The sequence below is a fragment of the Hyaena hyaena genome, unplaced genomic scaffold (assembly GCF_003009895.1).
Source record: "Hyaena hyaena isolate Hyena2069 unplaced genomic scaffold, ASM300989v1 scaffold_1353, whole genome shotgun sequence".
Classification (NCBI taxonomy): Eukaryota; Metazoa; Chordata; class Mammalia; order Carnivora; family Hyaenidae; genus Hyaena; species Hyaena hyaena.
Window position 1 is genome coordinate 28,749 of NW_024081984.1, and position 9,354 is coordinate 38,102.

Sequence of the window (9,354 nt, forward strand, 5' to 3'; positions counted from 1 at the left end):
AAACTGATTTACTATTAAAATATATTTTGACAAAGAAAAAAGATATCCTGTTACAAACTACTGCTATAATCAGTGCTTGAAATTTAAACTACAATTATCAAAAGACTGCAAATTTGGTTTGATTTCTATTCTTCTGCCACTGTTGATCTTTTTCACCTGTAGTCTACAACAGAAAGATTAACTACAATTCTAGGTTTGGAAACTCTGAAACTACTGAGTTTCAGTTAACTTGTCAAATAAAGTATCAGTGATCTTAGTTCAGTCCCTAGTGGACAAAAGTAGAATAACTATTACTTGCAAGATTCAGCAGGCAGTGCTCTAAGCGAGAGTGACAACTCAGAGGGGGAAAACAGAGCATTTGTCTTTTCCCTATCTTCTTAAAGTGTTCGCTCTGTTAAAAGACTAATTTAAAGACGACTGGACTGGCTATGTTCCTGGACTGGCTATGTTCCTACCTATATGCACCAAATGAATTTTTAGCAAAGAATCTCCAGGAGAGACGAATTTTTACAAAAGTGACATTGCCACCCTTCTAACTAACAAAGTTGAATACACTTGTTATCTGCTGTTTACCTGTTAATTAAACAGAGAGCAAAGGAAGAAGGAGCAGCAGAAAGTATGTTCATATTTTAAATGACATATTTTCAACAAAAGCTTAAATGGCTTATAGAGAAAAATAGAATAAAATGTGCATTTTGATTTTTATAAATTGGAATTAACTGCATATTCAACATTAACATTCATCTGGTTACTAAAATGTCCTGAGAAAAGAGGTATTTCAAGACTATAGCAAAGCCTACACATGCTCAGCTCCAATCTGCAGGTGCACCCTCTGAAAACACTGACCACCAGCTCAATCTTCCTTTCCCACTGGGCAAACAACCTCTTCCTGAGGAGTTCACATTAAAATTTATCTTCAGGATTTTTTTTCACAGGGATGAAAAAACTATATGAAATAAATCTGTGCTCTAATATTCTACTACTTGCTAAAATTAAGTTGCCTTTATATACGTACACAATTTCTCCAACCAAATATCATACCTTATCCTTACTCTCATTTCATATTCACTTTACTAGAGTTGAAAAAAAAAATAAGTATTTGGTGATTATTCCTGAAACTGATTTGATTCTAAATTAGTATGGTCATTATTGTTTTCTTTTTTCACCAACTTTCTCAAGACACACAGGCTTTTTTTTCCCCCAAGTTGGGCTTTGACAGTCAGAAAAATCAAGCTAAATTTTAAATAAGAGGAACCAGAAATGTCATAAAATGTGCCAGTGGTAGGCACATAAATGGGTTGCTACCGGACCTTCATAGGCTTGCACAACAAGTCTGAAAACCTTGGCTCACCCATGAAGTCACAGAGAGCCTGCCGGCTTGCATTTGCAAACACTGCTTCCCTCCCCCACCCATCCCTGAGCAAAAGGTAAACACGCAAATGCCCCCTAAGGAACTCTAAGTTAGCTGCAGTGCAGAACGAAAAAGGCTCTGTGCAATTAGAAACTGAAAGCAATCACTTACTTTTTGCAGCCACTGAGTATAATTTTCCATCACATGCTCCAGATGTTGAAGTTTCTGGGAAGAGAAATCCGGTTCCACGTGTGGAGCATCTCTCTGCAGAGCATTTGTGCTGTACTGGTCTGTCGTACTCTCACGGCAGTTCCCGTCGTGTTCTGGAAGAATGAAAGTGTAGGCACACTGCCCATGTTGAATCCGGTTATATCTTCTCCCACCGTTTTCTGGACTTCGGCGCTGGTTGCTGCACCCTATGTGAGTCAGAATGGCAGCAAGGAAAGCAAAGGAAAGGAAAACTGTCATTGTACAGCCAGCTCTCTCCTTCTGTGCTTCTCGCAAAACTTGCTCCTTTCTTCTGACCTTTAAACTAGTCTTTATTTTAGGTAAAACTGCTTGTTTGTTTGACTTTATCCCCCTCAGAGAAAACTTTTGAAGAAGAATCACAGAAAACTAGCCATTTGTTAGCGTTGTTCTAAAACGTTATTTTTTTTTATTTCACCGTAATGGTAGTTTCCTTGAGATATTTATTGCATAGTAGCTGAGATTTATTGTTTCCTTTCTGTGTGACCGTTCAGCGTGGAGCCTGCCTGAGTCAGCTGCGTGTACATATTCTAGACCCTTTCCCCTACCCTATCTGCAGCAGATCTGCTATTTTCTCCCAGACCTCAGTGAGTTTTATTAAGGTTGCACATCCAAGCCAAGCTGGAAGCAGGCAGCCTTTCACAAGATGACTTGACAGGAATGCATGAGTGTGCCCCTATGCTAAGGATTGCTGATGGCTTGGAGGAGCGGATCGTCTTACAAATTGGCTAGATGCGCATGACCTCGATCATGTATGGCCCTCCCGCCCCCTTCCGCAGACAATTGCCTCCAGCCTTTAGAAGATCCTCGGCAAATCAATAAATAGAGCGGTCCACCTTAATACACTTTTGCTGTGCATGCTGACCTACTAAAACTAGCACTAGGTTTTTAAAGTTAGTATGTAATTAGGGAACTCTAAGAAGAAAAATTAGCAAAATGTCCAGTAAAATAACTTTTGATGATGATAAATCTGTATAAATATTAATTTTAAAAAACTATCCTTGACTCTGGGAAAGATATCTAAACACATTCTTAGAGATGGTGTTCTCTCATTGTATTCACTCAGACTTTTAGGAATTGGAGAAAATTATCAGGGAGGGTCATATCAGCAAAACAATTTTTCATAACTTGTCACTCAAAGAAATATAGATAGCATGTACATATTAAACAAATTAATCTAAGTATTTAGATTTCTTAGATAAGGATTTTAAGTGAAACTATTCCCCTGATCAGAATGCAGCCCTGTATGCTCTGTGTATATAAATTGAGCAACTTTCTTACAAAAACAGTGTGGTTACAGCTTAAGACTACAGCCAGAGAATTATTAATTCCTGTGGTACGTCCCAAGCATAGATTTCACAAGGACCTCCTTGGTGTTGCTATGGCTATCTTTACCACTGGTATAGAAGTCCCCATAAGGTCTCCTGTGACTACACAGAAAAACTATCAAAGAATAAACATATATCAGGTGTGTCAGTGGGCCAGCAAAGGGCTGTCTAGGAGAAATCCCTGTTTCTATTAAGAAACAAAAATTATCAGAAGGCAATTTCCCAAATGTAGGGTGTAAACATTTGAACAAAACGATCAGTAAAACATAAAGAATAGGGTATAATTATAGAATTAAGATTATGGCACTGAGATCTTTACTAAGTATGTGCAGAAAACATGAATTATGAGCAGGGGCTTTCATCAAGAACTGGGAGGGATTTTCAGGAATGGAGCCTCTTAACTGCTGTCATCGTATAAAAACAGAAGCCACAGATGTTGACTGTTGTGTCCTCAAGGTACAGTTCAGTGGGTAAAGGGCAATGAGATTAGAGATTGGTGTGTAGGGAAAAGTTAGAGGAGAGGGCAAAACAAATCGCAGGGGAAAAAATGTGATTTACTTCGGAGAAAAATATTATGTTGAGATTTATCAGTCTTTCTCATAGCAAATAACAAATTTCTGATCTGATAGAAATGGAAGCAAATAATACCAAATACAGCAATAAAGCCCTTGAGGTGCCTTCTCAGCTTCCTCCTGATGTTGCAGGTCTCCTTGTTGTCTGATATGTCACTCATGTGCAGTAATAATAATGACATTCATTAAGAGCTTAATATTTCCCAGGTTGGTGTTAAGCACTCCTTACATACAATCTCATTTAATTATCCCAATGAACCTGAAACTTGGGTATTATGTTTAATCCCACTTTATTGATGAGAAAACTGAGTCACAGAAAAGCTAATTGGTCACAACTCACATAGCTAGTTAGGGATGGTGCCAGTATGTCAAGTCTGGCCAACTGATTCCAAGCCTATCGTTCTAACCTCCAAGCCAGCCAAAAGGCTTCCAAAGGGCTCCAGCTGCACTGATTCACAGCTCTAAATCAGACTAAGCGATGGTACCGAGAAGTAAAACAACTGGTTAAAAAACAGTTTATAGCACCAAAGTGATTTAATCAGTCTTCTGTACCCAAAAAAAGCAAACAGAAGTGACGGGTAACCTGTGCAGTAGACTTTTTAAGGGCCCACAAAGACAAAGTAAGGCAAAGCACAGATAGTCTAAAACCATTTTCCAACATTGCCTGCTTTGAAAATTATTCCTGGAAAAAATAGAGTCCAAAACCAACACCTTAAGTGATTCACTAAGAACTAAATACAGCTGAAAATCAGCACAAGATACAAGAGTGAGTAGTGAGGTTTCTATTAAAGTGTTCCTGTGTTTTTTAACAGCCAAGACTTAAAAATCTGTTTTTCCATGTGGTGTGTATGTGTATAAGTTTTTGTGAATCTACACATGCTTGTTCATATAAACTTTTCCAATCTGAACAAATGTAATGAAGGAATGCACAATTTCCTGAGGGAAAAATAGACAACCAGGAAAGGGAAGCTTGAAACTTAAAAAGGGGAGGAGACGGAGAGACAGTAAGAGAAATTGAGGTTTTTCTTTTCCAGAAACAAACAAACAAACAAAAAACACATGACACTGAAAGTACCAATGTCAATCTGGTGGGGGAAATGTCTCAAGGCAGATTTTATTCAGCTGGAAAACAGAATGACATGTACAATGTTTCAGGACTTCAGCTGGGGAGACACTGGGTGCATTTGAGGATCGTCATGAGATTCTAAGGACAATATCCTTCCGAGGACCTGAACCTAACCAACAGCAATACTGTGGGTTGCTGTTGCTGACTATTTAGTCATTTAGGAGCCTTCAGAATTCAAGAAGTAATATAAAAAAAAAAAAAAAAGCCATGTTAAAAAAAAATTATCTGCCACACCTCCAAAAAGATTTTTTAAAATGTTCTAAAGAACTAAATAATTGTATTCAATTGGATACTGAGGTAGCTTGATCTTGAAAGCTTTGTATCCTCGTTTTTTATCTTCATTATTAGAGCTCTGGAATAAGGAGGTTTATGCTTTAAATTTCTGATCTCTTATCTCTAATAGTCCTAGTAAACATTAGCCTCATCCAGAAATTTCCAGTGGGACAGGGAACGCCATTTATATGGAAACTTTATGTCCCTAAATCTGTCCTAACACTGTTACTTCTTTTGTGAAGTGTTCTTAATTTCTCCAGGCTCTGTAAGTGATTCTTTCTGATGTATTTCAATAACCTTCTTTTCATATCTCCATAATGGTACTTTTCACACTGCTTTCTAATTATTTCTTTTTTGGCTTATCCCCCCTCTAGCTGTGAGCCCATAAAGTAATCTCCTCTTTCATCACTGATTTCCCAGCACTTACTGTGCACTCCGATTGAAGGAATGAAAGAACAAATAAATGAATAGATGAGCTAATTCAATTACTTAGTATCTGACTGCTATATAACTGGGTACATCTGTTGCATTTTGGGGGGTGAGTTTTGCCTAGAATTGGGATGGAGCCAAACATTCTAAAGAAAGAGTTAGATATAACATGGTACAATTAATAATGCATAACATTTTTTAATCCATAACAAATTAATTTCCTCATTTAACAATTACAGCACCCTCATAATTATGTATTATTATTTCCATCTTACAGATGAGAAAGGTTGTGGCACATAGAGGTTAATTACCCAAGATCTTTGATCACTTATGTGGCAGAGCAAGAATCTGATCCTCAATCCATATATCTAGGGCCCACATTCATATCCCACTGAGCTATAATGCCTCCAACAATACCTCAGTATTAGGAAACAGAGAGAAAGCATTTATTAAATTTAGGGGACAGGAACAGCACAGCATTTATAGCTAAGATGAGTCTCCTCCTCCTCTTAACCATGGCCTTCATGGACTCATGTTATGATCTTCCAAAACAGAGTTAATGCTAAGCAAAGATGCACCAGTATGGTTGTCCCATCCACTAACAAACATCCAATCTGATTGTTCAGATTATACTTAGGATCAATTATGAATGGTTTGACCTGTGCCATATCGCTTGTTATAAATATTACCCTAAAATAACATTAAACAATACAAAATAGAGTTTATTCCTCAAAAACACCATCAGGCACCTCTTTAGCTTTTATATAGATCCCTATGATGACAAAAGGGGTGAGAAAGCATTCTCCTCACTTGTATACTGAACACCATGTTATTCAGCACATATTCTATGGATATATTCTTGAAATGTATCCTATATTTGAAGGGCAATATATTTTATGGCTCTGCTCTGGCACTTTCAGGGTTCAAGAATATCAGCATGGCTATGGCAGTGGCAGCTAGTCTAAAAGGAAGCACTTGGCTGTAATCCCTGGAGGCAGAGCCAAGCCCCTTCACTCAACTATGTAGGCATCAAAGGTATCCACAACAGATGGAAATACCACAGAGGGCTAAAACAGAAAAACAAGAAGATGGAGGATATCACCTGGTGACTGATGGCACTTCATGAGTACATGTGAAATATCCATTGGTAAGTCTCAAACAAATTGAAAAGACTACAAAAAGATGGAAACACTGCAGTGGATGGGGTGAGGAAGACACTGCAGTAGGTGGAGAAATACAGGTAGATGAAGAACATAAAAAGTATTATGTAAATATTTCCCTGCCTTCTGATGAGAGAAATTTCTGGCTGTGGGTGTCTTGCTATCTAAGTCAGTTTTTAACTGTAGCTATCTATATGCTGGAAAGAGCTCATTCATAATTAATTTATTCCACATAAGAAAGTAGAGAAGGGACTCAAGGAAAGGTCTGGAAATTTTTTAAAAAATGGGACTAGAGAGGTTTGGAGAAGAGTCAGAAGAGGAAACCCGTGGCTGTGTGGCTGTGAGAAACTTGGGAAGATACATTGAGGACAGAGGTTTGCAGTGAGATGATGTTTCTTGTGAGATAAAAATCCCTCTTTCTCAGTAAAATAAATGGCTTTTGGGCAAGTGACTTCTTTGGACAAGTGACTTATTTTGGCATGAATGAGAAGAATCATTGGTCCTTGATCCATATATGAAGCTAATATCTGGGTTAGATGGTTAATGTGAACACAAATAAAACAATTTATTTCATTTTGGTCTTTCATACTAGATTAGAGCCTCCCCAGAGCCTGGACTGTATCTATCCCCTTTTTCTGGCATACAGAATGCAACTGATAAATATTTGTGATCCAACTGACTGTCTGAGTGGCTCATAATTCCTGCTGATGAGATCTGAAGACATAGAAGCATCACCCTCCCTTGTAGGTTTTCATGTGTTCATCTTTACTAGGTTCCAAAATCTCACTTTCTAGAGAATCACATAAGATATTCAGGATCTATATTTTTCAAAGCAAATTCCAGAAATTGCAGTAGAACAGTACCTAACAGTCCCAGTCACCCACACACTATGGTTGAAGAACCATTCAAGAAACATTGTAGAAATACCTCCAGTGTGAGGTTACTTATTCTATAAGAGAGATAACTTCTACAAGTACCCAACTCATGAAAGAAAACAAACAGCTGGAGACTGTAACAAGTAGAAATACAGATGCCAACATTCCCCTCATACCAGAATGGAGAAAGATTTCCATTTGAGACCTAGTGAGATGAGATTTTATTATGGGAAAAAGCATACAAACCACTTTGCATTTATTAAATGCCTCCTTTCTTCTCTTTTTCCCTATAGAAATCTTGATTCCTAGATGAGAAAAAAATGCAAAGGTCCCTCTATCTCAACTTCTACAACTTCAGATAGAACACATATTTTACATCTTCTCAGAAACTCAAAAAGAATACGTTGAAAACGAATGGCTAGAATCACCATTCTATGATGACTCATGTACCCAATGGCATGTTGATGGTGACTACTCCTTGAAGCCAAAGCTGATAAATGACTTCCATTGAGCAGTTACTGGAAGATGCAAGACTTTCCGTGATTCTGTCATTCTGTTGGTGATTTGAGAGTTGTGACAACCACTGCTCATCAGAGGTTGGATGAACTGTTCTGTAGTGGTTAAGGTGAGAGGCAAATTGCTTTCTGTTTTTGTTTATTTCCTGTTTATGTTATTAAACAAAATTGAATCACATTGGATAAGACATTTCATTATTCTAAGCCTAGTTTCCTTACCCCTGAAATGAAGATAATAATACAGTATCACTGTTTTAAGGGAGATGTGAAGAATAAATATAATAATGGATATAAAGTACTGAACACATGTCTATAACATATCAAATGCTCTAAATGTTAAGTTTTTGTTTCTAAATTTGAATTTTCTTCCTTGTGCTCAAATGTAATCTTTTAAACTTGTTTTGTTGAATTTTATGACTACATTTACCTAACTCCATTCCCTATCATTGCATCTTCGCCATTGTTTAGAATCACTTCTGAACCTCTTAAAAATCACATTTAAGTGATTAATATGGGACGGCAACCACATTCACAATGAATGTTCACATCAATAGCTCTGGGTTTCTTGAGAGCAGGGACTAATGTTTTCTTCCTCACTGCTGCATCCTCACCACTTATAACAGTGAGTGCCTGACACATAACTGGTGTTCAATAAATATTCGTTGAATTAATGTAACAAGTTGGAAATAATTTAATAAGAATATACTATTCCACAGAGATGTCTAGTAGGGCAGACACACATATAAACCAGTCACACTTGGTAGTGTGATGAGAATTTTATTCCCTGGGAACCATGGGAGCAATGTGGATGCCATATATGGCTTCATCACTGACTTGTTATCAGACTCATTTCCAGCCAATTCAACTAGATTACCTTATTTTTAAGAGCTTCTTTTATGACTAGACTTGTGGCATATATCTCTCCATTCTGTTTCCTAGGATAAGGAGATAAAGTAGCAAGTGTTTGCCTCTGATAAAATGAAAAAGAATTGAAACATTCTACTATTAATCTTAAAAGAAATATACAGCCTGGCATGACTTATACATAAGCAAAGGAAATCTTATTTTATCTATTTTTTCTTCAATACTAATTTTGCTTCCCCTTGGGCTCTAATCAGATTAGAAATTTGGCAATTGACTTAGGAAATAAATTCCAATGGAATATAAAATTTGTAAAAATATAATGGCTTAACCAGGTTCTCAGTTCATACGTTATAGGCAAAGGCCTGTCCTTTCAATGTTAACCTTAAAGAAAGTACCCATTAAATCTGAAAAGTTTTTACTTTCTTTTTCACTGAATATGTGCCTAAGTTCTTTCCTCTTTATCCTCCTCTTATAGGTACTAAAAACCTGTGAAAGGGAGAATTGTGACAAATAACGGCTAGAAGACCACCAGTAATGACTAAAAAATTGGAAAAGATTGTCATAACCATTTTATTCTCCATAGGTAACTGTTCCTTTTACTTGTGATATATGCAG

At 37.1% G+C, this 9,354-nt stretch overlaps 1 long non-coding RNA gene across 1 annotated transcript; it reads left to right on the plus strand.

Annotated features, from left to right (window-relative positions):
* Positions 1 to 1,683: 1,683 nt before the first annotated feature.
* On the plus strand, positions 1,684 to 8,052 carry LOC120225196. Its single transcript, XR_005526763.1, has 3 exons — positions 1,684 to 1,771; positions 6,246 to 6,472; positions 7,654 to 8,052. It is a non-coding gene; the product is annotated as an uncharacterized LOC120225196 (long non-coding RNA).
* The last annotated feature ends 1,302 nt before the right edge of the window (positions 8,053 to 9,354 follow it).